Source organism: Rutilus rutilus, assembly GCF_951802725.1.
Source record: "Rutilus rutilus genome assembly, chromosome: 8".
Lineage (NCBI taxonomy): Eukaryota > Metazoa > Chordata > Actinopteri > Cypriniformes > Leuciscidae > Rutilus > Rutilus rutilus.
Genome location: NC_140222.1, coordinates 18,115,011 through 18,134,722, shown reverse-complemented (window position 1 = coordinate 18,134,722; position 19,712 = coordinate 18,115,011). Strand labels below are relative to the sequence as shown.

At 36.3% G+C, this 19,712-nt stretch overlaps 1 long non-coding RNA gene across 1 annotated transcript; it reads right to left on the bottom strand.

Moving 5' to 3' along the window:
- Positions 1-244: 244 nt before the first annotated feature.
- On the bottom strand, positions 245-5,751 carry LOC311296211. Its single transcript, XR_014628526.1, has 5 exons — positions 5,439-5,751; positions 5,168-5,199; positions 4,845-5,086; positions 4,283-4,447; positions 245-741 (listed from the first exon to the last, which is right to left on the bottom strand). It is a non-coding gene; the product is annotated as an uncharacterized lncRNA (long non-coding RNA).
- Between the last annotated feature and the right edge of the window lie 13,961 nt (positions 5,752-19,712).

Below are 19,712 nucleotides of genomic sequence, written 5' to 3'. Positions count from 1 at the left end.
CTGTAAACAGCATTTACAGTATTGTACTGTAAAACATTGTACTGTAAATTTACAGTAAAATACTGGCAGCTGGGTTGCCAGCCACATACTGTATTTTTACAGCACTAGTACAGTAAACAGCATTTACAGTACTCCACTGTAATTACCAAATACAGTATATACCACATAATTTTACAATATTAAACTTGTCTACAGCAATAAATGGTATAGTAGTCACACTATGAAAAAGAAAACAACATTTTCTGGGTTTAAAAACATTTATTTTGGTTAAAAGCAAAGATCAGAAAATTCCCTTCTGTGAACATGTTGGCTGAATTTTTTTTAAACATAAAATGCAATTTTAACACTTAACAACAAACAGGTAACACTTAGCACTTAATTAAAGGGATAATTCACCCAAAAATTTAAATTAGCTCATGATTTACTCACCCTCAAGTCATCCTAGGTCTACATGACATTCTTCTTTCAGACGAATACAATCGGAGTTATATTAAAAAATGTCCTGGCTCTTCCAAGCTTTATAATGGCAGTGAATTGCTGTTTCTGTTTTGAAGTCCATACAAGTGCAAACGAAATTCAAAGTCTTCAAGTCCCAATTCAAAGTCTTCAAGGTTTCACAGAAGTGAGGACACCTGTAGGCTTACAGTGTTCTTTTTTTGCACAACTTGGCCAGTTTTCTTTGAAGTTACTTGTCCTTTCTTTGTTTTTGATCCACGTTCAGGATTGATGTCAGGAAATCGTCTGAAAGGCAGAAAAGAAAGGAAAAAAAAACAATGAAATATTATGGACTGAGTTTATAAATTTTGACAAAGAGAGACAGCACAAAGGATGTGTAAATAAAAACCAGATATCGGTTTTAACGACTAAACTGTTTGGATAAAACTGAACAACATGAAAAAAAATGCAATGTTGGATGTTGTGATCAATAACTGATATTTTTTCTGCCCTGGTTAAAATACATCAACTCAATGTGTCTGTTTACATGTGCACTGTCAACTAACTAAACTTTTGGAAGTGGGGTTGCCAGATTTAAAGTTTTATTCTACAACTTTTAATATCATCCCCTCATCAGGTCCCATCAGAGTATCAGTGGAAAGGCAGCCATAGACTGTTTATATAGAGCACACATTGCCAGAATCTAGCCCAAACCTTTGTGACAGAAATAATTTAACTTTAATTGCAAGCCTTGCAATGTTTATTGCATACATGACTACATGATAATGTTAAACATGACATTTACCAGACTAAAATGCATGTTTGCACCCAAAAATGAAAATTCTGTCATTATTGCTCATCCTTAAGACTTTCGTTCATCTTCGGAACACAAATTAAGATATTTTTGATGAAATCTGGGAGGTTTCTGTCCCTCCATTGACATCAATGTCATTGCAACTGTCAAAGCCCAGAAAGGTGGTAAAAACATTGGTAAATATTACATATAACTACAGTGGTTCAACCTTAATATTATGAAGTGACGAGAATACTTTTTGTGTGCAAAATAACCCCAAAATAACGACATTGTTGAATAATCTCTTCTTTTACATGTCATTCTCCTACACTGTTTTGTGAGGATGAGTGGGCCGGAGTGTATTAAAGGATAACTCTTACCAAAATGCAACCTAGGGTCTTTTTGTTAATCTACCCGAGGCAAACCTTCGTTTAAAAGCATAATTAGGATGGAAACGCCACTTTTAAGTTTGACCGTATTTTCGTTTTCGGTCAAATTGCCTTTTGAATGGGAGTGCTTGTGGCACGACTATGATAGCATCAAAAATCGCTATTTTTTAAAACACTAAGAAGGCTCGACACAACATGAAACTGTGCTCTCAGTATCACCAGGGGCTCTACACATGAACTCCAGCATTGAGAACATTGTTTGTGTACACAGAGTTTACTAAAAAGAAAGATTTTGAACAACTCACGGAAACTGTGTCTGCCTACATTTTGACAGTCAAAAATAGTCGATCTAATAACTTTATTCTAGAGCTGCTGTAAAGCCAAAACAATCTATGTTACTGTAATTTCCTATTATCACTGTAAAGCTGCTTTGAAACAATCTATATTAAAAGTAGGGCTGGGCGATATGGCTGAAAACTGTATCACGATATAAGTGTTTCATATCGGTCGATATCGATAATTATTGATATTTTTTATGACATATTTAAAATAAGGACCAGTCCAGGAGACAAATACATTACATTTAAAGATTTTTTTATTTTAAACTTTCTGATTATAATCCCATCAGTTATAAAGGCAGAAATGTCAACACGACCATGGAAAACACTCACTCAAATAATTAGTCTAAAATCTGAATGAACACTTAACAATTATCTCTTAACATTAAGGTGCAAAATTAAAGAATACGTAAGAAATGCTTTATAAAGGGGTGGGCGATATGGCAAACATATAATATTACGATTTTTTTCAGGAAAATCACGATTAATGATTTTATCATGATTCTTTTTTATGTTGGTTTTACTATTTTGTGGCTGTTTTTAAAATATGGACATTAGTTTGGCTGTAATGCTCAAAGCCTTAGGTAACAAAATGTAAAATAAAAAAGAATGGCAGACAGGGGCGAAGATAAAAAAGTTCTCATTATGTTCTTTGTTATTAAATATTAAGATCAAAGATACACATTACACGTACACACAACCTAATATACAGATTAAATAAACAGTGCTTTATGTTTTCAGCTACAGTAGGTGTATTTAACAGTAGCGTTGAAGAAAGTAATTAAATGAACAAATATGAAAATAAAACAAAACAGACTTCACTGTATAAATTATACATTGATACTTATTAAAGCTACTATTAAAGTTATCAGTCAAGAGCAGTGAATGATTTTCTCTTTGCATTTTGTTGTTTTATTAACATTAAAGGGATAGCTCTGTTTACTGTTTGGATAGCCACATTCTTCAAAATATTAATATTTGAAAATATAAGAAGGAAATTAATACAGGTTTGGAACAACATTAGAGTGCGTAAATAATGAGAGAATTTTTATTTTTGGGTGAACTATCCCTTTAAGGACAAGCGGCAGCGTGTTTACTATTACTACTGTCTCTTTAAGAGCTGCGCGCGACGCGTCTAATATACACGCATTTGACAAGCAGATTTTCTCTCAATTTTCTCAAGTTTGCTTTCACTTTAGACATATCCGACTAGTTTATGTAAACCTTGTGTGTATATAACAGTATTAGCACAATAAGACTCGAAATATAGTCCAGTATCCAGGCGCTGGTAGACAGAGTGCATGTGAGCTTCACATGTCAGCGCTGAGAAACGCACACGTTAAAACAGCTCATAAGCACGCGAATAACAGAGAAACTGACGATGGTCTTGCATAATTTGCAGACGACATGGTCTGACTACGGTCAGTCTACGGTTTTCCTGTTTTATCAACAATCGCTGTATCACTACACGCCGGTTCTGTTACTGAAGAATCCAACACGAGACAACAATATTGCGCAACCATACTGACTGGCTGTTGCGTGTCACCCCCTACGTTGCAAGGTTACCAGAGAGTTGAGTGCCTTTGTTCATGCAACCAAATTTGCTTTCGCAACCTCTGGTTTCTTCCGACGAAGAAAAAAAAAAATTATCGAACGTTTTATCGAACGCATTTTTTATTGATATTGATTACGTGTCTATCGCGATACATATCGTTATCGTTTTATCGCCCAGCCCTAATTAAAAGCGCTATATAAATGAAGATGACTTGACACTGTTTACACTACGTCAACAGCGTAGGAGAATGACATGAAATAGTAGAGATTGTTGAATAATGTCGTTATTTGGGGTTTTTTTGTGCACAAAAGGTATTCTCATCGCTTCATAATATTAAGGTTGCACCACTGTAGTTACATGGATTATTTAAACAATGTTTTTACTAGCTTTCTGGGCCTTGAAAGTTACAAAGATGTTTCTGTCTATGGCTGGTTCAGAAACCTCTCAGATTTCATCAAAAATATCTTCATTTGTGTTCTGAAGATGAATGAAGGTCTTACAGGTTTGGAACGACATGAGGGTGAAAAATTAATGACAGAATTTTCACTAATCCTTCAACTGAAAACAACTTGCACTGACATATCTGAAATATGTGACTGTCACTGTTTTGTCTCAAGATGCACACCAGTAATGTTTTTTTATAAAAGCTGCTTAAATACCCTAATTTTATTAAGGCCTAGACCTGGCTTAAGCTAAGCCCAGTATGGAAACCAGGGCCATATTGTTCATACCAGTAGTCAACATAATAAATACTGTCATGCTAATGACTAACCTCTGAACAAACTCAAGGTGCTGCCTCTTCCTGGTACTGCAAGCTGAAGTTATAGGAGGAGGCAAACAGCGCTGCCAGGCCATGATGAAGTTAGGCTGTGATCCTTTCCACACACACCTTGACCTTCCAAACGTAATGTCCAGCACTGGTTGCTTAGAGATTGACCTGTAATTGAAAAAATAATAATAAAATGAATTAATAAATAATATTAATAATTAAAATAACTATTGTGGGTTCCACTGTGGTTCGATGTAGTTGTCATAGTTCTATAAATTAAAATTTTCACCTAAAAATTCAAATTGATTAGGGTTAGAACGTTAAAACGCACTGCCATATTATTTTGCTTGTTTTAAGCATCACAAAATTTTGACATATTCTTTCAGAAAACAAGACAATTTTTACTTGTCTATTAAATGCTTCTTCATGTAAGAATTTTATATATCTGGACTGGAAACAAGAAAAAAACACTAATTAAGAAAAATATATTTTGCAGTGGAGTGAGTAAATGATGGCTTTTCATTTTAGGTTTAAACTAACAGTTACCCCTTTAATGTTTACATACCAGGAAATAAGGTGTAGTCGGACTCTCTGGCAAGTGTAGATTGCTGGACATCAGCGTTGCAAATTCCTGAAACAATTTTTAAAAAGGACAGCACAGCCATGATCAACAGAACCAAAACATAAAAAATATTACATATTAATGAGATTTGTTGAATAATCTCTACTTATCTGATTGAAGGATAACACCGTCTAACTTCTCTTTGAATTGTTAGTTGTAGGACCATGGCATGGCAATCAGGAATACTACATTTGAAAACAGCATTTGATAGCATTTTTTTTTTTACCACATAGACTATAACTGTAACACTACTTAAAAGTACTTACATTAGCACTGGACCGTCATCAGATTACAAAGCCTGAAACGAAATATATATATATCAAAAGCAGGTCATGCATAACATGGTATATGTTGCCTATTATGTGAAATATTGAAGTTAACGTTAACGTTACTTGGTAAACAGGTGGAACAGAGTGAATTGTTTGCGCGGCCGCGGTAGAAAACCGCGTTTGCAAAATCAAACCAAATAAGCATTCGTGAAATCAACGTATGTTAGAAATGCGAACGCAAAAAAAAAATATATATATATTGGCTTACCGTATCACTCAGTTGAACAATTTTCCATCTTCTCAAACTCTAAATCCCACTAATCGTCACAGGCGCAGGTTATTCAGATGACAAATTCTTCCATCCGTCTTCATGTAAAGTTAATGTCTCCCATTTTCTGCTGCGTCACAGGCAACTAATGTTTGAAACACGAACCGAAGCTCACAAAAGCTTAAAAATTGCTCACAGATTCGCAGACACTGTTTATCTTGATAACAGGAATGATTATTCTGTTCAGTTGAATCCCGCTGACAAATCAAGTTTGCCTGTAGTAGCTACTGTCTGCTCGCGTCACATTTGAACTGAATTGAGCGCGAAAGAAATCAATCCCACAATGCAGTGCTTTTACAGTATGATACTGTATTACGAATTTATCGGGTTGAAAACAGAAATGTGCTGTATATTTACAGCTGTTCTGTAAAAGATACAGCCGAATACTGTATTATGGAAATACAGTACAATTCTGTAGGAAATTCGCTGTAAATTTACAGTAAAGTTTTACAGTGTATAGTCAAAATAGACTTGACCCTCCCTTCGCCAGCAATCAGTGGCGGTCTTAACATAGAGGCATAGGTAGTAGTAGGGGGGCCCCCAACCAACCTCAAAAAAAAAAAAAAAAAAAAAGCCCCTTATCATCATTAACGCTTCAAATGCATGGTACATTTTCTTAATATTCTTAAGAAATACGTTGAAACGTTGAAGAAGTAGTTGAAATGTCCAGTTCATGGTTATCTGTCCCTACACATACACCCCTACTTTCACAATGAAATGGACTAGTCCGTAATGGTGCGCGGCGCGAAAGATAAACACGCAGTGACGGGAGGACTGGGAAGTACACAAACAGAGACGAAGCAAGATGAGTCTGAACGCGAAAATGAAACGAAGTTACCCAAGTATGAAGGACTAAAAATGACAGAACGAAAAATAAATAAATAAATAAAAGTAGAAATAAATAAATAAATGCAGAAATAATAGTAAAAATAAATACATTTTGGTAATATAAATGGCTATTTCTGTATTTTTACATATATTTATTTATTTATTTATTTATTTATTTATTTATTTATTTATGCATTTCTATATGTATTTATGTATTTATACATTTATTTATATATTTATGTATTTATATATTTATTTATTTATTTATATATGTATTTATTTATACATCTATTTATTCCTACATTTATTTATTTCTGTATTTCCACATTTCTACATTTATTTATTCTGTATTTCCACATTTCTACATTTATTTTTCCCTGCGCAAAAAAAGGCCACGCCCCCAAACGCGATGAGCCAATCACAGTACGCATAGCTAACCCAATACACTTGGGCATTCTCTGCTTCCTCGTCCATTGCAATGCATTGCGGTTATCGGTTATCAGTTTTCATTCGTTTTTATGTTTTTCTTGTCATTTTGGCTTTTAAACAGCGTGTGTGTGTGATTTTGGTTGGGTGACAGTTGTAGGTTACAGTTTGACAAGAGTTTACAGTTTGACAAAAGCACAATGTTGTGTTTTACACAAATATAAGTAGGCTAAACACTTTGCAGTTTTAATGATGCCCTGTATGAACAAAATGGAGTATGTTTTTATGTTTCCACTGTTCGATAGCGCCCGCGCCTCTCTCTGACACACACACACACACACACATTCCAGCAATGCAATCTTGACATCGCAGCCTGTTCATTATTCTGCGCTCCCACCAAACGCGAATAGAGAGTCAAATTCGCGCGTATCCGCGTCTAGTTCGACGCTTGAACTTTTTGAATCCAAAGCGAATAGGACGCGCGTATAAAGCGAGCGTTTGAAGCGAAATAGCACCAAACTATAACGTTTACACTGTGAACTGTAAATCTTTGTTCTGGAGCTGAAGCTATCGACCTTCTCAACAATAAAATTATTAATATAACCCTCCAATGCATATTTAAGGCCCTTTTGCTGACATCGAGACGATATATAATCTTTCTGTCTCCAAAAAATCATCAATTGCCTCCTGTGAAATGTCTCCTACTGTGACAGCTGCCAAAGCGCCTGTTACCGAATGTTGACTGAGTGAGAGGAGGGGGCGTGGTTAGCCATTGGTCAATTAGCATACATGCGCAGGGAAAAATAAATGTAGAACTGTGGAAATACAGAAATAAATAAATGTAGAAATGTGGAAATACAGAAATAAATAAATGTAGGAATAAATAAATGTATAAATAAATACATTTAGCGTATAAATATATAAACAAATATATATATAAATACATAAATATATAAATAAATGTATAAATACATAAATGAATACATATAGAAATGCATAAATAAATAAATAAATAAATACATGTAAAAATACAGAAATAGCCATTTATATTACCAAAATGTATTTATTTTTATTATTATTTCTGCATTTATTTATTTGTAGCGTTTATACGCCCACGTATAAATATTATTAATTATTGTTCATAACGGAATATGACCAATAATTAATATTTTAATTATTTTTAATTATTTTCAGAATTTACTGTAGCAGAATCAATAGTATGATCATTTTATCAGTTCATCCAATGAACAGAAAGCATAAACAAGTATTAACTCTAGGAAATATAATATCTTCCTGGCCAAGAAAGAATTAATCCCCAGCTAACAATAAATTACGAAGTAAATTAAGGGTAAAAGCATAGGTAACTTAAATCGAAGTTCAAGACAATAAATCTGATAAGCACACACGAGTAATCTCGTTTAAATACAAATAATACTTTATTGATTATATAGGCTACTAACACATAAAGCTAATATCTAACACAAACACACGCACACACACACACACACACACACACATGTAGCACCCTGACCGCCTGGTTAGGGAGATAATGGTCAATAAAAAAGACACCGGACACGGAGCTGCTGCAATGTCTTCAGAGTCTCTGTATTGTCTGACTAATGCAAATATTTCTGCATTCTCATATTTCAATGAAACATATGATAACAGATTTCAGATCTCTTTAGAGAAAAACACATATACAGAAAGAAAACAGAATTATTCTCAGCTTCTATACAGCTTCTCAACAGGTGCTCTTTCCACAAATTCCACAAATAATTTCAATATAAACTCATTAAAATGCACATTCTTAATACTGCGTACAGTATATTGAATACAATATTCACATTTTATACTCTATCTAGTTACACACTTTCATTACATAACCACATACTCTCTCTGAACCAACAGATTCCTTTGTTAAACAGTGTCATCTGTCACTTAACTCTTAAATTATTTCTCAAAAACAACAATATAATATTAATTTACTCGTTTTCACATTTATATGACCGCATGGTCTCTGCCATCAGTTTAGCATTCACCAGTTGTACACGTGATACACACGCGGTTAACTTGAACCGAACTTTTAGACATACATATATACACATTGACTACACTTCAACAATGACACTCGACGTCTTTCGCATCTTTGACTTATATAAAGTGTATTTCAACAAAGTTTTACTCATTTATACCTGGTTAGGGAGATAATGGTCAATAAAAAAAGACACCGGACACGGAGCTGCTGCAATGTCCTCAGAGTCTCTGTATTGTCTGAGCAGCGCGCGCGCCCCCTCCCCCAGCAGGTGAAAGTCCCAAGGCAAAAGCAATCAAATGATCGCTAATCAATAAGCAAGGGATACCAAACTCATACATACTATGCAATAAACACATTCAGATTATTTTTCAATGACAACATTCTGATGACACTAATTATTATTATTAGTTTTCTTTCCTTTTTTTCTTTATATAAATTTATATATTTTTATAACCACCACACACACACATACACATTCATACGCGTTGCAGAAAGGGATAGAGTGAGGAAAGAGTGGGTTTAAGAGTGAAAGGATGAAATCTCACGATTCCATATGCACTTAGACATGACCTGAACGAACCATCAATCATTAATTTAACCCTTCTATCGTTTCTTAAGACTGGTTATTACCCTTATCAAAACACCAGTTTCAGTATTTGCTTTTGGGGATTCCATTTTTGTTGCGTGAAAGGGGTTTTCCCGGTCCGTTTGTCGGCTGGCCTCCTCGTGCTTGGATAAATGTCTGTGGCGTGGACGTCGGATGGTTGAAAAGTCTTTTAAGTTGAAAGCGTGCGTTGCCGCCGTGGATCGTGGACCGAAACTTTGCAGCAAAACTTAACTTAAAACCGAGACTTTCAATCGGAAAAGAAAGAATAACACAAAGAAAGAAAGAAAATAAGATACGGAAAGTAGCTAGATGACTGGAATGGAATCTAACCCATCTGATCTTAATTTGGGTTGATCTGGTCGTCTGTTACATGGTTAGGCTATAACCATCGTCTGCTCTTCTTCATCTTAGTTCTGCATTTGTTGAGAGCTCTTCTCTATCAGAACATTTTGAACGAACCCAGGAACGAACTTAGAGAGCGAACTTGGAGAGAGAGAGAGATTTGTTTTTGGGTCTAAGGTTTTAAACTAAAATTTGTCCCCCCTTCTGAAGAGAGCGGACCAATTAGACACTGGCTTTGTTTTCAAAGTCATAAATCATGTATTCCCTGGGTGTTGAGATGTTGTGTGTCCCTAAGCGTCAAGGTGCCAAGCATGTGCCACACCCCACTTAGTTTGTTAATTTTCCTATTAAGTTTTAGCTCCACCCACCTAATCTCAAGCCAATTAGGACACTATCAGGCCTTATAAATGGCACCTGTGCCCACAGCACCTTCATTCTGGTGCACATGGATGCACTGTGCAGAGGACTGAGTTCTTCCTTTGTTTTTCCCTGCGTGTGTGTATTTGACCATGTAAGTGCTTTTTTTTTTGACACTTAATTATTATTCTGTATTAAGTTTGTCCTAAATGTGTTTATTTTGCTATATTTCCTGCTTAAGCATATTCTTTAGTTATTTACATATGTATTTGAGATTATATTATGAGTAGATGGCTTCATGTATTGTTTAAGTTCCTTTATTTCCTGTGGATTCCATGTTATGTTTATTGTGAACTAAAACATTGTATTTCTGTTCTTTGTAGAAACCACACGCTCTCACGCTCACGCATACACCCCTACATACACACCCATATCCAATACCTGATTTGGAAGGAAAATAAAAGACCTTAACATCAGAGTGACTAGACTGGACCTGTTTTTACTGACAGCCCCATTGGCTTCAAGCTAGCTACCTAAGCATCCTCCTACTCCTTTTCACTGGGGGTTCTCTATTTAAAGACCAGGGCCCGTATTCATAAAGAATCTTAATGCAAAGAGTAGCTCCTTGTGACAAAATTCTAAGAATATTCTTAGAAATGTGGGCGTTTACTCTTAAAATTAAAGAAACTCCTAGTAAAGAAAGAAGTAATTCAGAAAGCATCTTAACCCTTAAAAGAGGTCTTAAGGTCAAAATTGTTAGGAGCACGGATGAGGACTTTTAAGAGGCTTAAGAGTTTCTTTAGCAGAGGAGAAAAGGGCAGGAAGAGGGAGAAGAAATGTGTTGCAGACCATGGATGACAGTGAGTTACAGTTTTTTACGATTGTTTACACACTAAAATAAAAATTTCCACACAATTTGCAAAATTCTACTCCAAGGAGCAAAACACCTCCACAGATTTGCACAACATTACACACAATGTCTGCTTCACCCTTTTTGCAAAACATTACACACAGTGATTTGTAAAACTCTACACACATTTTCACACCTTAGACACAGATAAGGATTGTGAGGTTACTTCCTTGTCATTACAAAGCACCGGATTGCCAATGACCACACTAATGAACGAATTGGATAAACACAACCACCAGGTGTGGAAGCACACATGTGCTAATTTGAAAACGCAGCACTCAGGTGTGCTATAAAAGGTAGCAGGTGAATTCACCTGTCTTCAACGAAGATGGAAGGAGCTAGAAGAAAAAGAAGAGTGAGAATGAGAGGGGGAGCTCAAAGAGGAGATGAAGGAGGTAGAGGAAGAGGAGAAGGAGGTAGAGGAAGAGGCCTAGGAAGAGGTAGGGAAGGACTTATGCCATTGAAGACATAGCCTGTGATGTGGATGAAATCTTATGGCCTGATCCAGCCAGACGGAGAGATGATGAATAGTTACAGTATTCTTGTTGCTTTTACAGTAGTTTTTCTTCAGAGTCAAAGTGTATGTACTTCATGCAGTAATTTTTATTTGTCTACAGATTTTATTTGTTTCATTGATTTCATTGTTGGTTGATTACTGTAACTGATTATGGTAAGAAATACTGTGTAAGTATTGAAATAAATACTTGAAATATTCAGTCACAGCATCAGTGTTGTGCAGTGGTTTGTAAATTTATAGTAGGCCTATTTGTGTACATTCTCAACTAATCATGAAGAATGTTGTGGGTATGTCACTATTTTTATTTTTTTTTGTCATCTAAATTATCCCTTACATAACAATGTCTGGCCAAAAATCTAGCACATGCTATTTCCTAAAATTAGTTTTTTTACAAATGTGTTTTATATTTATCACAGCTGTGTGTAACTGGCTGCAATAGTGTCTGATCATTGAGGACTGTGTTGGTTAAATGAAAACTAATAGCATTTTCACAAATATGTGTATATGTTTTGACTGAAGTGTGTATGTTTTGACTGAAGTGTGTCATTTTGCAAACAATCTAGGAATTATGCAAATTGAGTGTGGTGTTTGGATAATTGTTATTCTGTTTTGAAAAAGAGAACCCGGTTTTCAAAATTGCGTGTAAACAATTGAAAAAAACTGTAATAAGACGCTATAGATTAGATCGTGCAGGGATCATGTTTGTGACTGATCTTTTTAGAGACACGCTAATATCTCCGACACAGCGCAGAAATGCCATAGCGCCTGAAATGAAAGTAATCACTACATTACGATATTTGGCAACTGGGAAAATTCCATGTTTGATACATTAAAACCAACATTCAAACCACCGCTTAAATAGACATGCCAGCAATCAGTGTAACTGGAAAGAGTGGAACAATTTTTATCATTCTAAGCAATCAAATAATACCTTATAGGAAATCAACAGCATGGTAAATAAAAAAAGGATTTATATACACATATATAATGTGTGTGTGTGTGTGTGTGTTTGTGTGTGAGAACGATCAAATAGGAAAAATTATGCATGTAAGTTCAAAGTGGAGGCTTAGAATAGACCCTATACTTAAAATCACTTTTTTTTTCCTTCTTGGACAACCAACCAATCACTAGGGCTTGCATAGACTAGTCGAGTAGTCGATAGATCGACTACTTCAACCACTAGTCGACGCTGTCGGAAACAATCGACTACTCGAGCGTCCATTAACCATAAATGAATTAAAAATGGCGCACGTCACCAACAGACACCACACGTCAGATGTGTGGAAGTATTTCATCAAGGATGACAAAAATATTGTAATTGACCAACTCTGCAAGAGGCCGTTCACATATTGCGTCTAAAAACCATGCTAAAAACGTGTGGAAAGCGCGCGCGGCCGTGCCGCTGTCTCCTACAAGCGCTTGCGCTCCCATGGCGTCTGTCGTTGCAATGCAACCAAACTGCGCTCTCCATGATGACGACGAAGAAGTATCATTCAGCAAAAGATTAATTGATTTCTAGCCCTTGCATTAGCTTTACTACTAGATATATTTCTGGAGATGAGAAGGAAAAACCCGCCTGGAAAAACTAGCGCACCATGTTGCTTTCATTATGAGCGCGCGCCTACATTTGAAATAACGACCTTGAGCGCGGAAAATACGCGATATGTGAACGGCCCCTCGAAGCAGACGTCTGAAATGAAAGGCAATAACGGCTATTTATTTGGCTTTAGACTGTTACATTAAAATTTAATGAAATGTCATAATTATAATGTTTTGAGAGTTTACTTATGTAATTGTTGCATTAGGCTATGAATTAATAAATGTTTATTGATAAGATCTAGCTATTTCATGTCTTTTCATGTACAGTAGCATGAACGACGAGTAGTCGAGTAACTCGAGTATTGTTTTGATAAGAAATCGACTAGCAGAAATCAGTAGTCGTGCAACCCCTACCAATCACAGTCTTCAAAAGATTGTGTCATACATAGCAACGGGGTCAACCCCGCCTCCTCACTAAGATAAAAGTTTTTGTATTTTCCTTACTCAGAGTTGCTCTCAGATCGGTCCCGAATCGCTCTTAAGCTAAGACTCCTGCGTAAAAGTTTTTAAGCTAAATTAAGAGTTTTCTGAGAGGATTCTTAGAATCTTTATGAATACGGGCCCAGGGGCCGTATTCACAAAGAATTTTAAGGCTAAAAGTAGCTCCTAACTGGCGAATTTAGGAGCAACTCCTAAAAATAATGGGCGTGTCACTCGTAACTTTAGGACTCCTATTTTTTTTGACTAAGAGTAATTCACGAAGCATTTTAGCCCTAAAAGTAGCACCTAAGCCTGGGACAGCTTAAAAGAAGTCGAGAGGACTCCTAACTCACTAAGACCTTCACAAACCGCTTTTTGTGGCATTTCACGTTGCGATGTTTTGAAATGTGTATACGGTGGCTACAGGAGCTTCCAATCGCGAGGGAACAATTTTGCATTGTAGGCATAACTAGGGATGCAATAACGCCACCAACAACAACCAAAACTAGGCTACTCATTGCATGTAAACTAATTGTAACATTTCATTGTGAATCAAATTAAAATGTTCTTCTCTTTGCAAACGTAGGCAGAGGCATATAGTGACAGATTAATTCAATAATGTTGCAAAGATATTGCATCAATTCATATGTTTCATTAGGCTACTAGGCTATTTATTTTGCCTTACTCTTTATTCATTTAGGCTATTTATTCAGTTATTCATCATCTTCCGTCCTTCGCACTACTTGTGTAGCGCACGCATTCTCAGACCTGTCACCTGTCACTCATCATCGTACGGGAGGTGTTTGGAATCATTCCCGCGTTACAATCATCAACCAATCAAGGTGGTCACTTCAGTCAAGCTCGTGCATGAGTAATGACGTCATCCATAGCAACGAAGACTCACTCTTAGTTTAGGAGTTGTCATTTTTCTTTACTAAGAGTAGGTCTGAAAGGCGTTGTGAATAACTTTTAAGAGAAAACTCCTAGCTAAAATCTTTTAGTGCGATTTAGGAGTACTCCTAGTTGTAAGATAAAATGCTTTGTGAATACGGCCCCAGATGCAACAGTTTAGGCATGATTTCTAATTATCAGAATATGAACATTTTTACACAGATTTAATTTCAGTCATCTTGCTGTGTTCGTAAGATAGCATTGATATGACACAGTACACACTTCACACATTCACTCCTTCTAATAGTTAATATAATAACTATTACCTGAATTAAATGGGATCAAAACATATTATCTTATTAAAATATGCATATAAGTGGTGGAAACAACCCAGGATTAGGTAGTTGCATGAGTGTTTGATCATTGATCTTGTTCGACTTGAACCGGCGCTGCACAGACCGATCGGTGAATGACATCAAAGTACCGCGAGAGCGAATAGAAAGTAGACTGCTCCTTATGCTTTTGAATTGCTCTCGCGGTACTTTGATGTCATTCACCGATCGGTCTGTGCAGCGCCGGTTGAAGTCGAACAAGCCTGTAGATAAGAATCAGTTCTCTGGTGAAGAGACAGAACTCTGTTTGTTCAGAGGGGTTCAAGGGTTCAGTCGGGGGTTTCAGTAACATCTGCTGGTGTCGATTCTTCTTTTAAAAAACTTAAATTTACAAGCTTTTCCGTTAGTTGAGTCATTAGAAGGGTCTTTTGCAGACTCTGTGGCGCCAGGATGGGTGACTTATGGCTCTGGTCTGTGAGGACACTGTCTTTATCTTAACCAGTCCGTAGTTGGCCACAAAGCTAGCCATTGACCAGTTATGTGTTAGTGCTGGGGGCTCCTTCAATTAGTCAGTCTGGTCGGCGCCTGGGTCCCGTGACAAGATGGATGAGGATACGAAGTCCTGACCAAATCTTGAATTAATATTCTGTTTGAATTAATATTCTGGAAGAAGATTAATTTGTGGTTGGTTACTTCTCATTGTCGCTACAATTTAGTACATTGAAAAGTGACTTTAGGGGTGAACAGTCCTTTTCTGTAGTAAGTTTCCGTGTGTGTGTGTGTGTGTGTGTGTGTGTGTGTGCGTGTGTGTGTTGGAATGTCTTCTTTCCTGGGCCATAAAGTTTTATGGTCTGAGGTAGGGTTACAAAACCATGATTCTATTTGAGACCCTAAATTGGGGGAAACATTCTTTCAATAAACACTTAGAATTCAAAACTACACATGAGAAACCACACCTCTATTATAAGGTAAAACTAATCACACGTGCATATAGGATTTGTACATATATTTAAAAGGTAAAATAAAAGATATTTCTCTTATTCTCAGTTATACACAAAGGATGTTTGTGTGTGTGTGTGGAGTATCTGGAATGTCACAGGGCTGTAACAACAGGGTTCCTTCGGTGACTCATGTCCCTCGGGGGATCAACAAAGTTGCAATTTTGACAGTCCGAACCGACGTCGGGATGCCAGTACAGGACGTGAATAGATCTCTTGTCTGCTCAGACAATGAAGGATGTCTATATGTCTATATTGTCTAATTTATCATTGTAGCCTTATTTACAGTACGTTGATTTTCTGTATACTGTGTATTTTTTTTTTGGACTAATAGTGGTTAATAAAGTCCAATAATGGTATGAGAGCGTGTCAGTGGTAATATCATTGTGTTCTTGTCGGTCAGTGTTAGAGGATCTGTGTAACAACTGAGGCTTAGCCTGACAGTTAGCCTGCCCTGGACCAGGCTAGTTTCCCAGCATAAGTTGCCAGGGTAACTGAGTTTGAACTATTTTAAGTTTTCTTTATGAAACCGAATCCACCGACAATAAGTCTGACTAACCAAAATAAGCCTGGCTTGTTTTCTAATCTTGTTTTATGGAACAACCCTCAGGTTGTGTCACCAAGATCTGACTTTTTTTGCATTGGAAAACATTTACAGAGTAAACTGTCATAATGAAAACATGACAAAGCCATTTGACCATCTTGTTCATAAACAATTGTGTCAGGACTTTTCATCTTGATGACACTGACACTTTCATTGACATGAATACTTGCTTTTGAGGAATGAGCTATCCATTTTGAGCAAGTGACACGCTTTTGCAGGTTATCAACTAGATTTTGCAGTTTGTACTAATTGTTTTGAGAACTGCATTAACTGTTGTGCAAATGTAAATAGTGATGTGAGAAATGCACCAAAGCGACTGAGAAAAACTGTAACTTCCTGAATTGAATTCAAGAAAAAGTAATTTCTTTTTTTAGATTTAGCCAGTACAATTGTGGCATTTCCAGTCATCATCCCCAGTAATGGCATTTTGCGGTATCTTCACACAAGATGATACCACCCCTTTCACAAAGAACATTCAACCATTACTTCACTGCAGTGTGCAGTCCTGCATATGCAGTACACATTCACGTGTTTGTCCTGAATTTGCAGCACCTTGGCTCTGTTTTAAAATGGATTTAGCCTTTCCTGAAGGAAGTTAGAAGTTCTGTCCTCAACCGGCCCTCGCGGAACTGATTGTTCCGGCAAAACAGGTTGCTAGCAGTTACCCAGTGGTTGTCCCCAGTGTGTAAAATTTGTACAAATGGGCTGCTTGGAGTACCCACAATCCCTCTATTATGTAAAACACTAAATAAAACACTTGACTGAAAGCCATGAATGTGAGGGTACTCGCTTGCAAGCAAGTATGATGCGAAATCTATCTCATCACAGCTAAGCCAGTGGTATGGATGAAGAACAGCAGTCATTTTGCTACGTTTTGGGACCTGTGGAGTCCTTTGTAGTCTTGCTGCTGATTTTTTTTTTTTTTGTGAGGGGTCTGCTCCTTGCCATAGTTCTTATTTACAGAATACAGACATTGTTGTACTCCCAGTTTTTTGGGGGGATGTCAGTGCTCCTTAAAGGTTCATGTGGAACAGATATGTGTTTTTTCAAAGTGTGATGATAGATAGATAGATAGATAGATAGATAGATAGATAGATAGATAGATAGATAGATAGATAGATAGATAGATAGATAGATAGATAGATAGATAGATAGATAGGAAACGAAAAGAAAAGAAAAGAAAAGAAGAAAAGAAAAGAAAAAAGAAAAGAAAAGAAAAGAAAAAAGAAAAGAAAAGAAAAGAAAAGAAAAGAAAAGAAAAGAAAAGAAAAGAAAAGAAAAGAAAAGAAAATATAGATCTGGGCAACTCGAGCGCTCTGAAAGCGCGTTCTCTCTCTGCTGTAACTGAAATTACCGTATTCATAGGCGCACACGCTTTTTTTTGTTTCACTGTCGCCTCAGAGGTGCGTTAAGTGGACATAAGTGCATTATAGTAGAGCTACTCCTTGAAAGAAATCCAAATTTTAAACACTTTTTACTGTGGGATTATTTTGCTATAAACCATTAAACTTGTGAAGACTCAAATTTCATCATTTAATGTTTTTAGTATTATTATTACTTTTTTTACCTTTTATTAATATTCGTAATCAGTAGTATTATGTATCTCTTTTATACTCTTTATATACATTCATAATTATTTGTACTCATTGTATTTTGTGAATATGTGGGAGAGACTTTGGGAGACTTTGGACTTGAGTGTGCTGCTGGACTGAAATGTATATGCAGTTTTTCATCAAGCATAGCATAAGGGGAATACATTCCAACGTTAATGGAAACCATATGTTCTTCTGCTAAATGTATGTGTTCCTATGGAGATGTAGTTTTTTTCCTTGGTCAGGGATATAAAAACCAAGCCCTGTTTGTCCGAAAATTAGAGAAGAGATGGAAATAATGGAAAGATGACTGAGCAGCTGAATTAGATCTTCGCTAGTCCAATGTCTCTCTCTCCTATGTTTTATATTAATTAAATAAATACGAGATATCTTTTGGCAAAATCACTGGTGTCTGTTTCCATGAAATTAAACAACAGGGGAAAGCAAGATTCTTAAATCAACAATTGACATTATGTAATGTACAATGAGCCGCCTATTGCATATCTTAGCTGCCATTTGAGTGTGCGTTAGATGTTGCACTGGGGCCTTGTTCACAGAGCACATCTGTCTCAAAGCCAAATTCCAGACATTTGTACTGTAGTGTTTTGAAGTTAAAAGTTACACTGGGGCCTTACACCCAATGTGCTTGACTGTCGACATGCATAATTTCAGACAATTTTACTGAAGCATTTTGAAATGATGGACCCATGAATTTGTCAGATATGACAATACAGCTAGAATAGCCATTGCATTTGGGTCTATGACTTGAAAATTATATAGTAAAATGTCTGAAATTGTGCATGACAGTCAAGCACATTTGGTATAACACGCCAGTACAACTTTTAACTTCGAAATGCTACAGTAAAAATGTCTGAAAAATGTAGCATGGTGACAGTCAAGGACATTGGATCCCAATAAAAGTCCCCAGTGCAACTTTTACTGTAAAGCACCCTCAAAAGCAGCTGAGATATAGCGCCCCCAACTGAACCAACAACAATGGCTCTCATAACTGTACTGTCATGTTTGTCAACTTCATGGTCCGTAAAAGGTGTGAATAAGAGAAAAAACATATGGTCCCTAAATTGAGCTGGTGACATGTACAATAATGAAAGAATACTGTAAATATATGTATGAGCCTTTATATTTTTACAGTCCATTTTCATTTATGACTTGTCCACTTTCAAAAAAAGTGTTATTTGCATTTAAACAGTTATTCATTCATTCTGAAAATAGACACAACATTGTCCACTTTAACGCACCCTCTGAGGCTGCAGAGAAACAGCGCCGCAAAATGGACAGAAATTCAACTGGCGGCTCTTTGTGTACTGTGTAATGTGCCAAGTTCAAAGCTTCATACAAAAATAATTCCACAGTAAAAACTGCTTAAAATTTGGATTTAATTAAAGGTGTAGATGTACTATAATGGGCTCATGTCAATTAAACACACCCTCTGAGGCGGCTGAGAAACAGCACCGCAAATTGGGCAAATAATGCCATAGGCGGATCATTTTGCATTGTGTATTGTCAAGTTTAAAGCTTCATAAAAAAAATATCCACAGTAAAAACTGCTTAAAATTTGAATTTGATTAGAGGAGCAGTTCTACTATAATTTGCTTATGTCCACTTTAACGCACCCTCTGAGGCGGCTGAGAAACAGTACCACGAAATGGAAATGTCAACTATTTGTGCTTTGTGTAATGTCAAGTTCAAAGCTTCATTAAAAAAATAATTCTGAAAATAATATAGGCGGCTCTGA